The following is a 23,279-nucleotide window of genomic DNA, read 5'->3' as shown; positions in this document are numbered from 1 at the left end:
TATTGTTAACCAAAACGATACCTCTATTGGTATTATAACTATTATAATTACCCTGACCTTGTGCTAAACCTTGTCGTGGTTGTGCTTGGTTGTTATAATTATTATAATTTCCCTGACTTTGTCTCTGTCCTTGCCTAGGTGGAGCTTGATTATAGTTGTTTGCTTGCCTAACATTTTGGTTATTAAACCCTGGATGTGAAACTTGTTGATTGTTTCGCCAACTAAAGTTGGGATGTTGTCTCCATGGGGCATTAGGAATAGGATAGCTATTAATGGAGCAAACATTGTCTTGCTCTAATTGTTGTTGTTCATAGGCTTAGAGGACAATAGGATTCGGGTGCTCGGGACTCAAACAGACATTACATGGGTTGGAGTTAACATTCATGACGGGATAGGCTTTTGTTGCCTGCGAAAATAGCCTCAACCTTTTAGTTAGAGATTCGATTAAATTTTTAAGTTCTAGATCGGGTTTCATCTCAAACATACCGGCGGCCTTAACTGTTGAAGAAGAACTAATAGAGCGGGGGATATCATCACTACCCCCCCAATTGTTATTACGTTTAGTTTGATCTTCTAAAAATTTGTAAGCCTCCGAGGCTCCTTTACTTAGGAAACTACCCCCATTCATTATGTCAAGGACTTCTTTATGGTGATGTTGAAGTCCTTTGAAAAAGGCACGAACTAAAGTGTCTTTTGCTAGGTTATGGTGTGGACACTCTATAAGCAGATCGGTGAAACGATTCCAAGCCTCAGAAAATGATTCACGAGGATTTTGTCGGAAAAAATGAATCTTCGAAAGCATCTCATCCGTCTTTAGGGGTGGGTAAAATGTTCCATAAACAAATTTAACAAGTTTAGCCCACGAGCCATTGCAGTTAGGGCGCTTGGGCGTTAACAAAGACGCCTTATCGGCTAAGGTGAAGGGAAATACCCTCGGTTTAATTTGTTCCGTACCAACCGTAGGATGATGGAATGTTGTAAGGACTTGTTCAATCTTACGATGTGTTGATAAGGTTTTCATGATCTAAACCATGGAAAACGGATAACAAATTAAATATATTTGGGGAATTCAAAATCCCCAATCGGGTCTGCTAGCTAGAACGATGCAAGATTTAGGGCTATCGCCAAGGCTTTGTAAAAGTCGGAGAGAGGAGTCTCTCTTTCTTCAGCCATTATGTCCGGTGTGGTTGGTGGAATAGTAGCTAGAGGTGTAGTGATTGGTATACTCGATAGATTTGTTTGTTGACGCTGACGGTTAATTACGTTCGGTGTTTTTCTCCGACCAGATCTTAATCTCATGCAAGTCTAAGTCTAAACACGACAACACTCCAAACAATCTTGATATTTTAGTATAAACCTCTAACCGAGATCGCGAGGTATGGAAGAAAGGAATATCCGATAAGCGTCCTTGCTTTTATGAATAACGTCTTGTTTACATGTGTTCGATGTAAATAACAAGTTAGAACACTGAAAAACTTAAAAATCAAAGTTCAAACAAACCTCAGAGAAATCCAAAAATTTAGCTTAGGCTGGTATCGCTCACTTAGGCGCGATCGCTCCGTGTAACTTGAAGTTACAATGTTTTTAGGGCGGTCGCTCCACATGGGGGGTCGCACTCGTGTTCTGATCTTTTGGGCCCAAAAGCGCTTCGCTTAGGGTCGGCCTCCCGTATATTTTTTGCGGAACTTTCAATGCTGAAATGGACAACCACAGTATGAATCAAACAAGGGTGGGTGGGTTTAATGGGACTTAAAAATGACTAATTATACTATGAAAACAATGCTAAAGTGAAACTAAGATGGCAGCGGTGCCATTTGATAAATGATATTTGACTAGTTTACCTACGAAATGAACGATGAACTCAAAACGTAAGTAAACTAAAACTATTTACGTGTCTATATTTATCAAAGTTTCTACTCTCAATTCTATCGAAATAGAGTGGAGTAACAAATTCGTTCCACTCCTAGTTCTCTAGCATGGAATGTTTTCTAGTCTAATTAATCGGTCTTAAGTCTAATGAGAGCTTTACGAAGGGTGTTATACTACGATACAATATGAAATTGATTATGTTGAATTTAAACTACGAATGCTATGGAAATATGATTGTTTTTGAATCTAGATAAAGGATTAGAGGGGAATTGAATCCACCTCGAATCCAACTTAATAACCTAGCATAGATTCTTGTATCTCGATTCTCATGTTCGTACGGCAAGAATTTCGAGTTCTAATCCCTAGTGTTCATGGCATTTCTACCAAATACTAACTAGCATGTGAGGTCGTCCACCCATTCTCATGGCGAATCACGACCTTCTAGAGTGGAATAGATTCTACAATGCTTCTACACTATACCACTAAGTTTTCATCAAAGCTTCATAAACCCCTCTAATGGAGGTTTTAGCCTTGAGTCATCAACCCATCATTTCCCATCGAATTATAACTACACATTATATTAAAATTCTAACTTAACTAATTTAACTAACAATGTTTCAATCTACTTAAACTACGAAATGATAATCAACAAGAATTAAAATTAGATCTACAAATTGAACTGACAAAAATCGAAATTGATAAAAATAACTATTTTATTTATCTAATCAATCAAGAACAATGATTCAAGACTTAATCTAAAAAAAGAATTGAAATTGGAACTTAAACTTAATTACTCTACTGAAAACTAGATCTAGAATTATATATATATTTTTAGGTCTAACTAGCTACTATTAACAAAGAGTTAAGCTTTGGTTTTTATACTTTCAGATCCAAAAATCGTGCATGGGCTTGGAGCCATGTTTTGGGCCAGAGAATCAGGCCCAAAACCCAATTCATTCAGTCCAAAAAGACCTCTTCAGCTGCAGTTGGCTTCAACAGAGTTTTCATCCACTTCTGCTCCTCTGATTGGATCAAAGCTTAGACCATTGGAAAGCTCTTTCCAAGCCAGTTGTTTTGACATAAGGTAGGACCCATTCCGAGGTCTGAGTCTAAAGATACTGACCTTCGAAGTTCTCACGACTTTTTTTGTCTTTGTTTACGCCCAAGATCGATCGACTTTTCAGCTTTTGACCGGGCTTTAGAAAGGCTTTGTCTTCTTGAATCTTGGCCTTTAATCACGAACTCCTTAGTAACCGACCTTTGCTCCTTTATCTCGCTAAAGTGGCATATTTCTGCACATAATGGACTTTGAAACCCTGAAATGCATAAAAACACATAATCAGTGTTAACTCTTAATTATTACTCACATAATTGGTCTAAAAGTATGACTGTTACAGGGTTAAAAACTACAGTTTTGGGCTCTTATCAACCACGTACTCTGTATTCTATGAAATTTTGCATAACATTCTATACTATGTATGTTAATTAAAAGCAGATTTACAATTATTTTTACATAATACATTCGTACCGCGTTGGGTATGTACTTTGTTATGTATGACGGTATGCTATGATATTTTCCATGACATACTATACTATGTATGTTATTTATAATCACATACATCGTTATTTTTACATAGTACCTTCGTAAGGTGTTACTTATGACATAGTTTCTTGGCTATGGACTATTCGGATGACATATTATCATCAACATAATGATATAGACAATTATTTGTTTATACTAATTTTTAGTGAAGTGTTTTTAATGACATACTTTACTACGTATGAGCTAGGATTTTTGGTGAACCACGGTTTACCCGGTAAAGTTAAAACTGTTTTTAGTGGGGAAGAAGTTGGTTAGCATTACAAATAAGGATTCTTTGGAACCATCATTATGGTTTGACTAGAAAGATGCCTAAAGAAGGTGATGCAACTGCCGTGGCTTAAATATTTTATGCGAGAAGAGTGCCGAGAATCCCCAGTTTTACTCACGCTATTGATCTAGATCAAAATGGGACTGCGCGATAAACTTTTTCCGGGTTGATGGGAGGTCTCGAGTGCAGTATGAGTATTTTTCGGGGATGTTGTCTCTTTTTGATACCACATAACGCATTTAATGCATACTCTATGCCTTTTGCCCCTTTTTGGAGTCAATCAAATCATGGTCGATTCAGTTATTTGGTTCTTACGTTGTTACTTGATGAGACATAAGATACATTCATATGGTTGTTTAAGGCCCGGGCTTGCAGCCATGGGTGGTCGTCGCCAACTGCAATCATCACTTACGGGATAGAGCAATAACTGCGCAGCCATTGCAAAAGTGTTCCCGATACTCGCCATCGTCATTCTTGTCTTTGGCATATTATGCAGAAATTTCAAGAGAAGCTATCCTTTACTAAAATTGAGACACTGGTAACTGACCTGAATAACACTATTTCTCTCCTTGTATTTTTTTTTGCTAAAGGGTAATTGTATTAGATAACAAAGAAAAAACAGTATACATTTTGTGAGGGCCCTGGGTAGACCACTCCAACATACATTTCCTAAATTTTTAAGAAAGAAATCTGAAATAAGTAGAGTGTTGATTCTCTAACCTATAAACAAAATTGGGTCTATTCTCCCACCATTGCTTCTGGCCTTTTGCTAGGGTCTCTCCTTGTATAAGATTGCTGGTTTTGAAAGAAGATGGTGTACAATAATAGAGAAGAATGAGTTGTCTGCAAATCCTTGGTTGACAGAAATGTATAATATGCGGGAGAAATGGGTTCCTTGTTATCTCAGTGACACATTTTTTGCTGGTATGCATACGACTGGGAGGAGTGAATCGATGAATTCTCGTTACGACCAATTCGTAAATTCGAGCACTATGCTGATGGAGTTTGTACATGGTAATGAGAGATCTTTGGCTTTGATTGCTAGGAATGAAAGAGATGCTGATTACCGCACTGAGCATAGTTCACGAATTGTGGCTAAAGATGCTTTCCTCCTTATGCATGCTGCGAAGGTCTATACGATTAATGCATTCAATATATTTAAGGAGCAATTAGAGAAGGCAAAGATGGAGTACAAAATTGATGGGGACGAGATTGTCAACAATGGAACCGGAAGCTACATGGTGAAATTCAGAGACCCGCAGAAGAAGTCCGTTTGGAAAGTGAGTTTCAATAGAGGAACCTTAGAGGGAGACTATGAATGTAAGTATTTTCAGTTTATGGGGTTACTTTGTGGTCACATGTTAAAGATTTTTCAGCATTACGAAATCGAATAGATTCCAAGGCATTTTCTTTTGAAGCGGTGGATGCAAAAGGCACACACGTATAGAGCGGAGTTTCATACTGGATTAGTGGCCGGCCATGAAAACCATGAACTTTTGAGAGTGGCTCATTGTATCAAGGTTGCTTCTCAAGTGGCTTACGATGCGGGGAGTAGTGTTGAGGCTTATTCATATTTTATAGAAAAGATGGATGAAATGGCTAAGCATGTCTCAACGTTGAATATAGCTTCGAACGAAGGAGACGAAGATAATAAAGTTGAAGAGTCTTTCTTTGATACCTCACAGGTTATGATTTTGATATTAATGTTTAATTTGATATAGGTTTAGTGTTTAATGTTATTTGATTTATTATAATGTTTAATTTGATAAAAATATATATATAATATATATTTTGACTTCCAAATCTTTATTTCAGATATTGATTTTGAATCCCAACATTTCTCAAACAAAAGGGGAAGAAGAAAGCAGAGATGGAAATCCCCGAGAAATAGCCCTAAACAATCCGGGAAAGAATGTGTAGAAACTATGGAAAATAAGACTAGAAATTGTCCAAGAGAAAAATAAGACGTAATTTGTGAAATGTAAGTATTTTTGGTTGCTAGGTTGCTTGGTTTGTAGGTTAATACATAATCTATGATATGTTAGAAGGGTGCACATGCTTTGTGCATTTTGGTATTTTTCTGACCCTCTACTTGATATATGAAAGTGATTATGCTGTGGTTGTTCATACCTATTTGGGGTATGAACAATCACTGTTCAAACCCCAATATGAGCTATGAACACTCATTGTTCATATCTTAACATAACCTATGAACACTCATTGTTCATGTGAACAACCATTGATGATGCATTAGCCAATGCATATGTCTTTGAACTTGGCATATGTGATGCAGTACAGGTTGCCAATGCATATGTCAATGAACTGGAAAAGCGGGCAACAAAGTCGGAAAGACATGGACGCGGCCATATTTGATCAGAAACATCAAAATAAGCATAACCCACTACTTTGCCGTGGGCTGCACCCTCTCGGGCCTTAAATCCATCATTTAGGCATTCAAAATCACGTTTTTGCCGTTTTAGGAAAGTTTTGTTTTTGCTATATCTTTTGATAGGAGAGTCCGTTTTTTATTTGGCCAGCTGTGTTAGTTATATTTTGATTAGTAGTTTCTTAATATGTGGTTATCCCAAAACTTTCCATTTTGAAAATTTTCAAGTTTTGTGGTAATCGTGGTATTTCACCTATATAAAAGGCTTTGGTAGTCTCATATTAGAGTTTTCAGTTTTGGTTTTGAGTTAATCATATTAAGAGTTACCACAATTGGACTATAAACAGTGATATTAAGAGTTAATCATTTTGAGTTAATCATATTATGAGCTATGAACATTCTTTGTTCATATGACAATTGGACTATGAACAAAGTGATTGATCATAGTTCGAGTGTGTGACGTATTATTACTTTATTTATAAGCCCATATAAACTACTGAGACAATTAAGATCTAACAATTAATTATCCTCTTAATTATCGCTCCATTAATTATTTTTACATAATACATTAAATGCGTTGGGTATGTAGATACTATGTATGTTCTTTATAATCACATATAACGTTATGAAACATAGTACCTTCCGAAAGGTGTTACTTATGACATACTTTCTTGGATGACTATTCGGATGACATACTATCATGTATGTCAAACAGAATGATATATATACATTTCTCTATACTAATTTTTAGTGAATTTTAATCACATACTTTACTACGTATAATGCTTTGTGAGTTTTGAGATTTTGTGGCTCCCTTGGAGCTTTGGAGAAATGAATGTTGCTTGCAGCGTCAATGAATGGTACGAGTTAGGAAAATTTTCTAGTAGGGTGGAGTCCAATACAATAGCTAACACAATAGCATTTTGGATAGTGATGGATAAATATGATGATCTATTTTGGATGATACTTAGGCACCTAGCTTTTCGGATAAGTGTGTAACTTCAGAACTTATAAATAACTATAAATAATTCCAAAATATAGTATTTGGTTGAATATGGATTTTGTTAGTTGGTTCAAATTTTTAGTTTCATATGATTCTTAGGAAATTCAAGAAAAAAGAGTGGAATCCGAAAAAGAGAAGCAATGAAATCTCATGTAATGACATCTAATTTAAGAGAGAGAGAGAGAGAGAGTGAAAAAATGACTTTTTCGTTGTGAGAGAGGTAGATATGACATTTTCTTTCCTTTGTGAGAGAGTTAGAGAAAACTTTTAGATGGTTTCTTTGAGGTCTTTTGAGAGAGAACATAACAACAAGAAGTACCAAATCCAAAATAAATTCTAACTTCATTAAGTCATGAGTATCTCCCAATAATTACATAGTCATAAAAACCAAAGCACCTAATGAGTAATCAAATCCTCATGAAATTATCCTTAACAAAATTGACATTTTCAGTAACATGGACAAAATGGATCATCACTCTTGTCCAGTTGTCCCCACGTTTTCTAAGTCCAAATCCCAAACGACATGGCCACATCGTTTTGGACTCAATCTAGATGGTGTGGCCATGTCGTTTGGGATTTGAATTTTGAAAAATATAAAGTTCTGTTTTTTGGGCTCTTGACCGGTGTGGGCACATCGTTTGGACTAAGTCCCAAATGGTGTGGCCAAGTCGTTTGGGACTTAATCCAAACGACCTATCCGGGTCGTTTAAGTTTGGGGTTTTCGAATTCAACTTTTTTGGGACCAATGGCATACTTGTAATAGTTGTTTTTTTAAAAGATTTTTTGAGACCAATGGCACACTTGTAATAATTGTTTTTTTTTGGAGTCTGCCCAACACAAATTGGGGTCCGTCAGTAACAAGAGCCCAGTAACAAATACCATTTATAGGTAAAAAACTAACTAAAGCACCGAATGACCCCTGAAAAGATATGCAGTTCCAGCAACAAACTAACTAATAAGAGCCAACTAATAATTGTTTTTTGGCTTTTTACGAAGAGTTGTATGGTTCAGATGATGATTCTTCACCCCAAGGGGTAAATCCGTTGTGAGAAGTTTGTGAATGGATGTGGCCTTTAATGCTAGGCGCGAAGAAGAACAAAGTTGATGGGAAGTGTTTGTGTTGGTACTGATGCAATGCTAACGGTTGCACGATCTAACTTTATTACACTGATCTAAATGAAGGAAAATGTGCCAGCAAACAATCTCATCTAAAGTACTTCCCACATGGTCTTAGCATATGTTTACTAGGTCAGTTACATATCATTCTATAATTTTGATTGTAATGATTACATGTCCAATTACATACTCCCTATTATCTGCATATGTCAGTTAACTAGAACCACTTACCACGTCCTAACCAAACACGCACCCAAAATGCCAAACCTTTTGACATACACTCTCTTCCTAGTTGAAATCGTACGTATGAATGCTCTACTCTTAGCATAGTTTAGTTTGTAATATGTTGGTGATGGCAAAATAGATACTCAAGAGACTAGTCAAAATTGAGTGACCATTTCTTTAGATTAAATCGAATTCATAAAGTGACTAAGCAAGAGGACCACAGGCATTATCTCAAGTTACGCACATACATGCATTCCTTCAAAATTATACATACATGACAAAATTCAATTGATAAATTCATTTCCAGAAGTAATCGTGTATAATTCGAGATCCTGCACAAAAAAAATTATATGCTAGGTTTTCGGTTTAGGGCCTATATACAGTCTATAGCCTATAGCCCTATACCAAGGACCAAAATATCGAATTCGGTGAATATCTCGATGTACGAAAAAACCTATATATATCGGAAATATCCGAGATATTCATTTTTGGCTTTTGTTGACCAGTCAAAATTTTGTTTTGTATGTCGATGTATCGGATATATTGTCTATTATATCGGAAATACAGTCAATATATCAGTCAAAGTAAACAATATTCGGTCAAAGTCAACAATATCTGTCAAAGTCAAAAATTTATATCGTATATATCGGTCGATATATATCGTTATATTTGAAATTGCGAAATATATCGGGAAAAAATAGATTCAATATTCGGTTGAGATATATCGGGTATTTCCATCTCGGTGTACCCAAAAATGATATATATATATCTCGTGATATCTCGGCAATTATTTTGGCCTTCGTTTCAATTACATACCCTTCTATCAAGTAGACTATGAACGAGGCAATCTAAGAAGGAAAAGATGGAATTGGAGAAAGTATGTCATCGAGCTCCAAGTGCAAAACGAGTCGAGCTGGGAGCTGTGTTGAGCTCGAGCTATTAGTAGCATTGGACGAGTCGAGCTTCAGCTTCAATATTAAGCTCGAAGTCTAATTCGAGTCAAGCTTCTGCATGTGTGAGTCGAGCTTCAGTATAGCAAAACTCGACTCGGGTACTCGGGTAGCTCGATGACCAGCCCTAGAATATTCTTTGTGGCCACAATTGGACTATGAACATTCTTTGTTCATATCACAATTGGACTATGAACAATGATTGTTCATAGTTCGGTAGCTATGAACACTCATTGTTCATAGCTATTCATAGTCCAATGAGTGTACTATTAACAATAAATGTTCATAGTCATGAACTATGGCCATACGAGGCAATAATTCGTAAAATATCGATCTCTGTTTGCTAAAAAATAGGCATATATGATATATCGTCATATTTTGCGGTAGTGCAAGACTATAACATAATATATGTCATACGTCAAAGTTATGTCACTCCCTGTGACATAATACATTGACTTTTTCATATTCGGAACTCTACTGCATGCGGAACAGACACATTGGTACGTGTATGGCACCAACAGTGTCATACCCCAAACTCCAATCTCACATTTGGCTTTGTTCGACTCTTTAGCGCCGAACAGAAGAATTTCAACATATGTGATCCACACTGGCAATAGTTTGTAAGTACAGTAGTTAAATGGAAGAGCTGAGTAACATGTCTGATGTGTCTGATCAAAACGGTGAGTGGTTCAAACAATTACACCTAGGCTATATGATCCCTGACAAATAATGCTCGACAAATAAAGATAGAGAGTAAAATCATTGCATCTATGGTCTCTTGGGGCTTGCGCACCATACATCCTGCGCACTGAATACATGCTCTAAGACGGTATATATCTGAGGAGTCATATCTGAGAGGAAATTAATGATAGAGAGTAAAATCTCATTGATTTAGCTCTACTTTTAAAGGGGATAGGAGCCATTAAAATCCTCTAGGCTTAAAAGAGAAGCATCGGTTTTTGTTTTAAATAGGTTGTTAGATTCAAATATCAAATGAGAGCTTCTTGAACACGCCACTGGAATGGATAGGACAGATAAGTTTAGGTATTTGTTACTGACGGACCCCAATTTGTGTTGGGCAGACTCCCAAAGAAAAAACTATTATTACAAGTATGCCATTGGTCTCAAAAAATCTAAAAAAAAACAATTATTACAAGTATGCCATTAGTCCAAAAAAAGTTGAATTCGAAAACCCAAACTTAAACAACCCGGCTAGGTCGTTTGGAATAAGTCCCAAACGGTGTGGCCAAGTCGTTTGGGACTTAGTCCAAACGACCCGGACAGGTCGTTTGGACTAACGGTTGAGTTAGAAGACATGCTCAAATATTAATAAATGCAGAAAACTTCTAGGCATTGAGAGAACCTCTTGAGAGAATATAGGTATTTGTTACTAACGGACCCCAATTTGTGTTGGGCAGACTCCCACAAAAAAAACTATTATTACAAGTGTGCCATTGGTCCCAAAAATTCTAAAAAAAACAATTATTACAAGTATGTCATTGGTCCCCAAAAAATTGAATTCGAAACCCCAAACTTAAACGACCCGTCTAGGTCGTTTGGACTAAGTCCCAAACAACTTGGCCACACCGTTTGGGACTTAGTCCAAACGACTCCAAACCACACCGGTAATGAGCCCAAAAAACATAACTTTATATTTTTTCAAAGTCCAAATCCCAAACGACATGGCCATATTGTTTTGGACTCAGTCCAGACAGTGTGGCCATGTCGTTAGGGATTTGGACTTGGCCACACCGTTTGGACTTAGAAAAATCCCCAACGATATGGCCACACCGTTTGGACTAAGTCTAAATCCCAAACGACATGGCCACATCGTTTGAGATTTAGTCCAGACGGTGTGGCCATGTCGTTAAGATTTGAACTTTGAAAAAAATATAAAGTTATGTTTTTTGGGCTCTTAACTGGTGTGGCCAGGTCGTTTGGACTATGTCCCAAACGGTGTGGACAAGTCGTTTGGGACTTAGTCCGAACGACCTGGACACATCGTTTGAGATTTAGTCCAGATGGTGTGGCCATGTCGTTTGGGATTTGAACTTTGAAAAAATATAAAGTTCTGTTTTTTGGGCTCTTGACCGGTGTGGCCGGGTCGTTTGGACTAAGTCCCAATCGGTGTGGCCAAGTCGTTTGGGACTTAGTCCAAACGACCTATCCGGGTCGTTTAAGTTTGGTGTTTCGAATTCAATTTTTTGAGGACCAATGGCATACTTGTAATAATTGTTTTTTAAAGATTTTTGGGACCAATGGCACACTTGTAATAATAGTTTTTTTGGGAGTCCCGCCAAACACAAATTGGGGTCCGTCGATAAAAACTCCACACTTGAAATTAAACCCACTCGAAAGAACAACAATGGAGAGATCTACTTCACATGGAAAGAACAACAACAACATCATCCAAACCAACAACACCAACAAGGACATGCCAGCAGAAATTTGTGAAGAAATTGTCAAACGTGCTCCACTTCCTTTTCTAAAAAAGTCAATTTAGTATCCCTAAAATGGGCGGTCTTTACAAGTTCAACTTCCTTCACCAAGGAGCACGCGTTGATGGCGGGATCTTTTCTTGGTTACGTCATAAATCGGTAGACAAAAAGGGAAACCCGATATCTTTTGCTACAAGCATTGCAAACAACCCACCAATTCCATTTCCAAGTTTGGACTCCGCACCATATGGTACATCGGTCATTGCCTCAATCAATGGAAGGTATTGTTCTCTTGAACACACCTTATGAAAGATACCAACAGTTTTACATATGCAAACCAACGACTAGAAACGTTCATCGCCTAAATAATCGTAGGAACAAATTCTACACTGAAAGTGTGGGCATGGTGGTGAATTCTCGTGGAACCTTTGCGATTCAAAATTGTTAGTATTTCAATACCGAGGTAATGCGATTCTGGTCCGCCTTCGAGAGAACAACAGGAAATTATGTATCTATCGTCATGTTGAATTATTTGATTCCCAAGTTGACAAATGGAAAAGGTTGGACGATCTGGAGTTGTCTGTTAATAATCCTGAACGCATTAACCCAAAGGCCGGAGTTATTGCAAATGGAATTCTGCATTGGTCTCTTTGGCATGCAAGAATATTGGTTTTTAACATTCGCCAGGAGCAATGGACAAGGATTAGGCTACTGGAGACTAAACGTCCATTTGAAACTTACAAGCTGTTTCTCTATGATGGCTCCGTAGCTGTTATGTTTTCCTTTTGGCCAGTGGGCAACACCTTTACTCGAAAAACATTTGAACTGTGGGTTTTGCAGCAGTACGAGAACAGCCAGTGGAGTGAACCCAGGAGGTTTATATTGTATGATAGTTTCCGCCATGCAAATTTCGTCGACCTACTGCCATCAGACATTGGAGTTTTCAGTTGGAACAACAAGATCATATGGTACAGTTTCATGGAGAATAAGGTCCTATCAGACCAAATAATCCCATCAAGTGGCATTCAGTCCATTTTCCCATTCCTGTCAGACTTTGCCAAAATCCAATTTAACTAGTCGTTTATATATGTAATTATTTAGCCATTATTTATTTCCTGTTAGCTGGTACGTTTTAATAGACGGGGGTACTTATGTATCAAGAGCAGGAAGCACTGCATTGTGTTATGGTTCTATTAAATTATTACTTATTAAATTAATTTCATAGTTATGAGCTATGAACAATGAGTGTTCATAGTCCATATTATACGTACTATGAACTACAAACACTAATCGTTCATACCTCATTGTTCATATGAACAATCATTGTTCATACCTATTTGGGGTATGAACATTGATTGTTCAACCTCACTGTATAAGTTGTGCACAACACTATATAACAGAGAAAGTTTATATACGACAATGTATATGTTGTGCACGACACTATATAATTTTCGGAAACTCATGCAGTGGTTGCTCGGGTGGACATTGTACAGCGTTTTGCAGTCTCGCTTTTACATATTTTTTTTTTACTTTTTAGATTGTATTCCATTATTGTGATAGTTTTTGCCTTATTGCTATGAAATTCACCTCCCTTCAGGGGAAGAATATTTTTGCAGAAAGTACCAGAGGCATGTGCAGTGCCACACTACACTGCTAGTGTATCACTGAGTACCATATTTGAAACATTGTTGGGGAACAATGCAAAAGAGAATAAAAAACTCATTGGTGTATCTTCTTTAAGCATTTAAAATAGAAATGGAGTATGATGGTCAATATATAAGAAACTCTACATTGTTATCGTAAAATGGTATACGTACACATCCCAAGTAACACCATGCCAAAAAGTACAAGGGAACAAAGATCGATCTGACTTTCCTTTCTAAACAAAGCTGGACTTCTTGCTCCATCATCAAGTATAAATTAGTTAAAAGTCCCAAAAGATCTATGCACATAGCCAAATGACTTGCCGTGAAGAGGCAATGACTATTTCACCAAATGGGAAGAAAACACACAATTTGATATGGCAATGCAATGGACAAATGAGATGAGCAGAGTGTTCTTATCGATACATTCCATAACAAGCTACTTCTAGGTGATAAGAATGAGAATGGATTTCTTCCAATACCAAAAGAGTGCAAAAGATCGACTTGACTATTAGTCATGTAGCAAATGCAAAGGATCGACTTGACACACACGGTGAAGACCTAAGCGCTAGACTGATTTTTAGAGCAGTGAACATATTCCATTGCCAAATGCCTTTGCCCCATTTTGCTAGTTCATGGGCTTGGCTATTAAGATTCCTAGGAATCCAAAAGAAGTTCTGGGGGAGAACAACTATCTAAAACACGATGGTGGCCTTGACAACCGCTTCCATCCTCCGGTTGGCTTTCTCGGGTTTAGTAATCTCGGGGATCACTTGATGGCAATCTCCTTGTAGTCTGACAAACTTGATCCCTTCTTTCTTTCCCAGCATCGCCCCCACCTCAGCAGCCATGTACTCAGCCTCTTCAGGAGATCCCACACTGAACTCCTTGCAAGCTATTGCCACTATCCTCCCATCTCCATCCCATAGAATGGCTCCAGCAGCTCCCTCCCTAGTATCCCTGTAATTTGGTTCGTTGTGCCTCCCAAAATTTCAATATCGCAGTCCTCCTTCCACAAAATTGCCAAGCCCCCTTTACTACCATCAGCATCCACACAAAAGCTTCTCCCATATTTAATAATCTTCCCTACAGCTGCAATCCTTCTACTACCCACCTTTGTTTCCGCTAAACATATAACACCCGGCTCGTGTTCTCGGATGTGGCCCTCTAGAATCGAGCTGCCATTGTTGGTGCAAATTCCACGACAATTCGGTCCATCATTAAAAGCGGCTGTTGAGGAATAGCCATTGTAAAGTCCCCAATTTTCACTCTCCGGCTACCTTCTCCTAGCTTTTTCGAGAATCTTGGCTTGGGGTAAAATCTCGATCTGCTTTGGAATGTATCGGGTCGCCCTCTCCCATGGTTAGGTCCTCCTCAAACTCCCCTGCTTGATTCAATGCGGGTATCGGGGATTATCCTCAGTTCCGATATTACTCTCCCTCATCACTTGTGAGAAAGATTGATGGCGATAACTATTGCTTATAAATATTATCTTCCATATCGCTCATCTCTTTTTTCAATTTGTAATGTATTTGAGTATGCCCGGGATGCAATTTTGTACTCTACTCTCCACTGAATGAAAGCCTACAAAGGTATTGTGGAAAAAGACTGTCTTGGGATACAACTCATTGAATCTGAGTTTGGGTCGCCTCGAACCCCTAACCTTTTCATAACAAAAGAACAAAAACATTACATTTACTGCATTCACACTTTAAACAAGTCATTGGAGCTTGTGGTGCTCAGTTTCTTGCAGTTTAGTTAACTATAAGAAAACAAGAGGTCGGATCTCTTAACACTGCATTTGACTAAGCCTTTCCCATTTTACGCTCTCAACGTAATTTAATTGCTTGCACGAGTGTTCTTTGCATCATAGCATTGTCTTGACCTCCCATCTCTATGGAATCGAAAAAAACTTGAAACGCTTATTGCTTGCATCTTTCCTTACATTACCTTTGTTACGATAATAAGGATATTTAGGTCATCTGTAAGGGTATTGTAATCAACTGCAGGGCATATATTTGGGATATATATATATATATTTGTATTAGGTTTCTAGGGTTATTGAACAAGTCAATAGAATGTAGCCTTTAGATTTGTAATACCTTAACACTATTGTCTTTGCATCAGGTGTTGGTGAGCTCTTACTATTGATTCTAAACATGCACATTTCATATGTTCTTCTAAATGTTGATTCGCTAAACTGTAGACCTACTAGGGCATTAGGTCTAGATCAAGACTCTTCAGAAGTAGGAATTTCCATGGTTATGACTTCAATTAGTTACCTGGAGTAAAGTATTTTACTTAGTTCATGTTCAAGAATTAATATGTTGCAAAACGTTGCAGACTAGTGATAGGTAGAGCAATAAAAACATTGAGATAATGATTGTAAACAAAATCGATAAGTAAGATTAACTACTAATTGTTTACTTGGACTCGAGATTAGATGCCATTACTTAGGATTTCATTGCTTCTCTTTTTCGGATTCCACTCTCTTCTTCGAATTTCCTAAGAATCATATGAAAAGAAAATTTGAACCAACTAACAAAATCCATATTCAACCAAATACTATATTTTGGAATTATTTATGTTCCGAAGTTACACACTTATCCAAAAAGCTTGGTGCCTAAGTATCATCTAAAATAGATCATCATATTTGTCCATCACTATCCAAAATGCTATTGTGTAGCTATTGGACTCCACCCTACTAGAAAATTTTCCTAACTCGTACCATTCATTATGTGTGCTGTGTGCAACATTCATTCTTCCAAGGCTCCATGGAAGCTGCAAAATCCTAGCTCACTTCATTAACACTCAAAACTCACAAAGCATTATAATAGTAAAGTATGCCATTAAAAACGCTTCACTAAAAATTAGTATATACAAATAATTGTCTATATCAATATGTTTGACATACATGATAGTATGTCATATGAATAGTCATATCCAAGAAAGTATGTCATGAGTATCAAATCATACTCCTAGGGTTAGATTCTTTTACAAAATCCCATGGAATGTTGGTGAATTCAATGGAACCATTATGTTTCGAATCGGCGATCCCAAATTCAACTCAGAAGGCCTACCCGAAAGCAGATAAAACGAAGCTATCTCGCATCAAGTATGTTGAATTGTTTGATTCCCAAAGTTTGGAATGGAGAAGGTTGAACGACTTAGACTTGGCATTTTATGATGAACGCATCAGGAAGCAGCTCGCGGTGGCTGCAAAAGGATATCTTCACTGGTCTCTTTATGAGGAAGGCATATTGGTATTTAACATTGCCCTCGAATCTTGGACGAGGATTGGGCTACCGCAGACTAAATCCCCACCAAAGTCATACAAACTGTTTTAGTTTAATGGTACTATTGCTATTATGTTCAGGTTCTGGGGTGAGGAGAACAATGCTACTGAGAAATTAGAATTTAGGGTTTTACATGATTACGACAACAGGTTGTGGAGTGAACCGAGGACGTATTCGTTGGACAAATTGTATTCACTATTCACTACATTACCGTCCACCCATTTTTCGTTGACCTTCCCACGTAAAAATATTGCAGTTTTTGAATGCAACGGCGCGGATCCTTGGGTACGATTTCGAGTGAAGAGAAGTTGTTATTTGTCAAAAGAATCCCAACCATCGGCAATCACTCCATTCTCCCATTCATGTCGACATCAATCTTTCTAGTTTATTATCGATTCTCGGTTTCTTATGCTTGTTCTTTAAATAAACAATGTAGCTTCGTTATACGCCAATGTAGTACGGTTATACTGCAATTAAACGAGAACATAATCAATTTGTTTGTTTGTAGCAGTCCTAATCAAATAGCAGTCATAATGAAATAGCCTAATCAATTGTACAGGTTTGTGTTTAGGAGACAACGACCGGATGACTTGGTAATGAATCGGTGGAACACGACCTGATGTGTGACACGTGTAATCGGGTGTAAATCGAGAGTACTTACACAAGCTCCCTTTATTTTTGGGCTAAATCTATCTGTGCGATGTAGATGTATGGTACTCACATCTGGGGCCCACTCATCCACAGGGGTTGTGTGTGTATTGCATCATGGCATCGATCCGGCGCCTCACATCCTCGCGCCCGACGATACATCTTAGAGACCATAGATGCAGTACTTCGTGATGCAATACATGCTCACCCCTTGTGTGTGAGTGGCCTAGATGTGAGGGCGCACGATACATCTCGCGCACAGTAGATTTAGCCTAAAATAAAGCCAAAATAAAGTTTTGGAACACGTGTTGGACAGGTTTGTGGGCGAGTTATCATTGCTGTCATGGGAATGCGAAAGGTTTTGTCAGTTTTCGAGGTTTGTGCAGGTAAGGGTTTTTGCCTTTTTGGTTTAAGGTTTTCGTCCCTTTATTCTTCAATCAAAGGAAAGGCAGAGCGCTAGAAAGAAAGAAATTTTTTCCATCTTTTGCTATTAGGTGCGTGCTTTTAATAAAAATTTGATCTTTCTTCTTCTTTTTATTTTGCAATGTCAATGACCAGTGATAGTTTGAGTGGGGAAGTTTATGTTGATCAGTGGATTGAGAGAACTTTGAGTGATGAAGATGTTAGGGTTCGTAGTGGAGGTAAGGCTTCATCGTCTTTGCCATTGGTACTAATCAGGCAAGTCCTCATCCTACGAGGAGGAACCAGCAGGTATATTCACAATAATTTTAGATCTTCCGAACTCCTGGGATTAAATCAAGAATCAAAAAATTCCAGGTAAATTTTCTTCCATTAACCAACGTAGATTTCCCCACCAACCCTCTGACACGTGATAATTTTGCAAAATTTCCTTCCCCTGAAATCACTGAAATTTCCTCTCTCTCTCCTCCGGTCTCCACCACGCCACCAAACTTAAGTAATATATCATTTTGGAAATCATTTTATTTTGGAGCATTTGTACATCTTTATAGAGCTTTAGTCTGGGCTATTAAATCATTGAGTACTCCCCGAGTAATCAGTGAGTACTCGCTACTCGCTGCTTAGCGACCCGACTAACAATTTAATCTCCGATCACAATCGGGCTCAAAAACTCCCCAAGTACTCGGCCGATTAGGCTCGATTAGTCAAGTAATTGTGTTCACTATTTCAATGTTAAACATTGAACTCAACATTTTGCTGATTCGACCAACCCTCGATTCTGTAAAGTTCTACACTTTAATCATATTTATTTTAGTTGATTGAGTGTTTTAATTGTTTATTGATTGATTGGGTTCTTAATTGGCTTCATTATGTTGGTATTTCAAAGTTAAATATATTTAATAATTATTTGTAAAGAAATGTAGTGTTATGAAAAATCATCCAATTAATCCCCGATCGACATAGCTTACTTACTACTTCCTTCAAGAGAGTAGCGATTTAACCGCATCTTTAGTAGAGGTAGGGTGGTTCATTGGTACCCTCGAGAGTTATAAAACTTTTATTTCGGGTTAATATGGCCCGGACAAATCGGTGGAAATGGTCCAAACTTTCAAGAAAGAAATCAACGATCATGCGTTATCATCGCGCGTTCTAGGCAGTCTAGGTAATGAGGCGCAGATTCTTCTTGAATCAATCTATCGATAGAGGCAAAGAGCGCCCGAGCTGAAGCAGGAGCCATCAGGACTCCTCCCCCAAATGCAGCAGAAGATCAACTTAGTAGATGAAGAATTAGTCGCTTCGGCCATGGTTAAGGATCAAAATGGTCGTCCTTTTTCAGGTTGTCATTTTGGTTTATGGATTATGAATAGGATAAATGAACTATACACGGACTTAGTTGGTAACTTGGTAAACACATGTATTGTTGGCGTCATTTTCTATGTCGTTACTACCGTCGTATTAAGGTTATCAACCGATCGATTAAGTAAATATGTCTTTATTTAGAACGAAGGCAAAAAGGTGATGAACAATGTTCAAGTCCCATCAACTAATGCTAAGAGGAATCGATCAACGCCGATCAAGCAATCAATCCAATGCTAGGAAACTACTTAAAAATCAATCGGAAAGGGGTATGGAAGAGGCAATTCATGGCATGGAAACCGCTGCGGTTCTGAAAGGGTCGTAATATGAAGAAACAAATTACTGGTTCTAGTGTTGAACATACGTAAGAAGAAGCAAAGATCATTGCTGAATTAGAAAATGTGCCCCGACCTAGATAGCATTACTTTCATTAAAGCTTTAGAGCTCCTTGATGATGACAAAAAGCAAGGGTGTTCATGGTGTTAAGGCCGAGAGGAGTAGGGAATGGTTGCTATATCATCTAGCCAAAAATGATTTGGAATGTGGGAACTAAAGTGGTGATCCATTTTGTGTTTGTTCTTTGAAGCGCATATCTTTTCGGGGGTCATTCGGTGCTTTAGTTAGTTTTTGCCTATAAATTTAGAATGTGGATACTTGGATGCTAATGTGATTATCCATTGTATATGGTGCTGAAAATGTATATTTTGTTCGGATCATTACTTGCTTTGGTTGTTTATGAGTCCCATTTAGATGATCGAACCCCGATTTGTGTTGGGCGGACTCCCAAAAAAATAATTATTACAAAGTGTGCCATTGGTTTCAAAAAATAAAAAAACCATTATTACAAGTATGCCATTGGTCCCCAAAAATTGAATTGAAACCCCAAACTTAACGACCCAGCTAGGTCGCTTTGGATTAAGTCCCAAATTGATTTGATCACACCGTTTGGGACTTAGTCCAAAACGACCGCCCACACCGGTTAAGAGCCCAAAAAACAGAACTTTATATTTTTTCAAAGTTCAAATCCCAAATGACATGGCCACATCGTTTTGGACTAAGTCCAAATGGTGTGGCCATATCGTTGGAGACTTAGTCCAAACGGTGTGGCCATATCGTTGGAGATTTTTCTAAGTCCAAATCCCAAACAACATGGCCACATCGTTTTGGACTCAATCCAGACGGTATGGCCATGTCGTTTGGGATTTGAACTTTGAAAAAAATTTAAAGTTCTATTTTTGGGTTCTTGACCGGTGTGGCCGGGTCGTTTGGACTAAGTCCCAAACGGTGTGGCCAAGTCGTTTGTACTAAGTCCCAAACGACCTAGCCGGGTCGTTTAAGTTTGGGATTTTCAAATTCAACTTTTTTGGGACCAATGGCATACTTGTAATAATTGTTTTTTTTTAGATTTTTTGAGACCAATGGCACACTTGTAATAATAGTTTTTTTTGGAGTCTGCCCAACACAAATTGGGGTCCGTAAGTAACAAATACTTTAGATTTTAGAATGTGGGGACAAGAGTGATGATCCATTTTGTCCATGTTCTTTGAAAATGTCAATTTTGTTAAGGATAATTTCATGAGGATTTGATTACTCATTAGGTGCTTTGGTTTTTATGACTATGTAATTATTGGGAGATACTCATGACTTAATGAAGTTAGAATTTATTTTGGATTTGGTACTTCTTGTTGTTATGTTCTCTCTCAAAAGACCTCAAAGAAACCATCTAAAGGTTTTCTCTAACTCTCTCACAAAGGAAAGAAAATGTCATATCTAACTCTCTCACAACGAAAAAGTCATTTTTTCACTCACTCTCTCTCTTTAAATTAGATGCCATTACATGAGATTTCATTGCTTCTCTTTTTCAGATTCCACTCTTTTCTTCAAATTTCCTAAGAATCATATGAAACGAAAATTTAAACCAACTAACAAAATCCATATTCAACCAAATACTATATTTTGGAATTATTTATAGTTATTTATAAGTTCTAAAGTTACACACTTATCCGAAAAGCTAGGTGCCTAAGTATCATCCAAAATAGATCATCATATTTATCCATCACTATCCAAAATGCTATTGTGTTAGCTATTGTATTGACTCCACCCTACTAGAAAATTTTCCTAACTCGCCATTCATTCATTGATGCAACATTCATTCTCCAAGGCTCCAAGGGAGCCACAAAATCTCAAAACTCACAAAACATTATAATGAGTAAAGTATGTGATTAAAATTCACTAAAAATTAGTATAGACAAATGTATATATATCATTCTGCTTTGACATACATGATAGTATGTCATCCTAATAGTCATCCAAGAAAGTATGTCATAAGTAACACCTTCAAGGTACTATGTTTCATAACGCTATATGTGATTATAAAGAACATACATAGTATCTACATACCCAACGCCCCAACACCCCTGCACGAATGTATTATGTAAAAATAATTAATTGAGCGATAATTAAGAGGATAATTAATTGTTAGATCTTAATTGTCTCAGAGTTTATATGGGCTTATAAATAAGAGTAATACTTCGTCACACACGAACTATGATCAATCAACGTTCATAGTCCAATTGTGATATGAACAAAGAATGTTCATAGCTCATAATATGATTAACTCAAAATGATTAACTCTTAATATCACTGCTCATAGTCCAATTGTGGTAACTCTTAATATGATTAACTCAAAACCAAAACTGAAAACTCTAATACAGGACTACCAAAATTTTTTATATAGGCTTAAATACCCTGATTACCACAAAACTTGAAAATTTTCAAAAATGGAAAGTTTTGGGATAAGCACATATTAAGAAACTACTAATCAAAATATAACTAACACAGCTGGCCAAATAAAAAACGGACTCTCCTATCAAAAGATATAGCAAAAACAAAACTTTCCTAAAATGGCAAAAACGTGATTTTGAATGCCTAAACGATGGATTTAAGGCCTGGGAGGGTGGTGCCCACGGCAAAGCAGTGGGTTATGCTTATTTTGATGTTTCTGATCAAATATGGCCGCGTCCATGTCTTTCCGACTTTGTTGCCCGCTTTTCCAGTTCATTGACATATGCATTGGCAACCTGTACTGCATCACATATGCCAAGTTCAATGACATATGCATTAGCTAATGCATCATCAATGGTTGTTCACATGAACAATGAGTGTTCATAGGTCATGTTAAGATATGAACAATGAGTGTTCATAGCTCATATTGGGGTTTGAACAATGATTGTTCATACCCCAAATAGGTATGAACAACCACAGCATAATCACTTTCATATATCAAGTAGAGGGTCAGAAAAATACCAAAATGCACAAAGCATATACACCCTTCTAACATATCATAGATTATGTATTAACCTACAAACCAAGCAACCTAGCAACCAAAAATACTTACATTTCACAAATTACGCCTTATTTTTCTCTTGGACAATTTCTCGAGTCTTATTTTCCACAGTTTCTACACATTCTTCCTGGATTGTTTAGGGCTATTTCTCTGAGGGATTTCCATCTCTCTGCTTTCTTCTTCCTCCCTTTTGTTTGAGAAATGTTGGGATTCAAAATCAATATCTGAAATAAAGATTTGGAAGTTAAAATATATATTATATATATATTTTTATCAAATTAAATATTATAATAAATCAAATAACATTAAACACTAAACCTATATCAAATTAAACATTAATATCACAATCATAACCTGTGAGGTATCAAAGAAAGACTCTTCAACTTTATTATCTTCGCCTCCTTCGCTTCAAGCTATATTCAACGTTGAGACATGCTTAGCCATTTCATCCATCTTTTCTATAAAATATGAATAAGCCTCAACACTACTCCCCGCATCGTAAGCCACTTGAGAAGCAACCTTGATACAATGAGCCACTCTCAAAAGTTCATGGTTTTCATGGCCGGCCACTAATCCAGTATGAAACTCCGCTCTATACGTGTGTGCCTTTTGCATCCACCGCTTCAAAAGAAAATGCCTTGGAATCTATTCAATTTCATAATGTTGAAAAATCTTTAACATGTGACCACAAAGTAACCCCATAAACTGAAAA

Source organism: Coptis chinensis, chromosome 3 (genome assembly GCF_015680905.1).
Source record: "Coptis chinensis isolate HL-2020 chromosome 3, ASM1568090v1, whole genome shotgun sequence".
NCBI classification, from domain to species: domain Eukaryota; kingdom Viridiplantae; phylum Streptophyta; class Magnoliopsida; order Ranunculales; family Ranunculaceae; genus Coptis; species Coptis chinensis.
The sequence above is the reverse complement of the archived record's forward strand: the minus strand, read 5'-3'. Positions refer to the sequence as shown.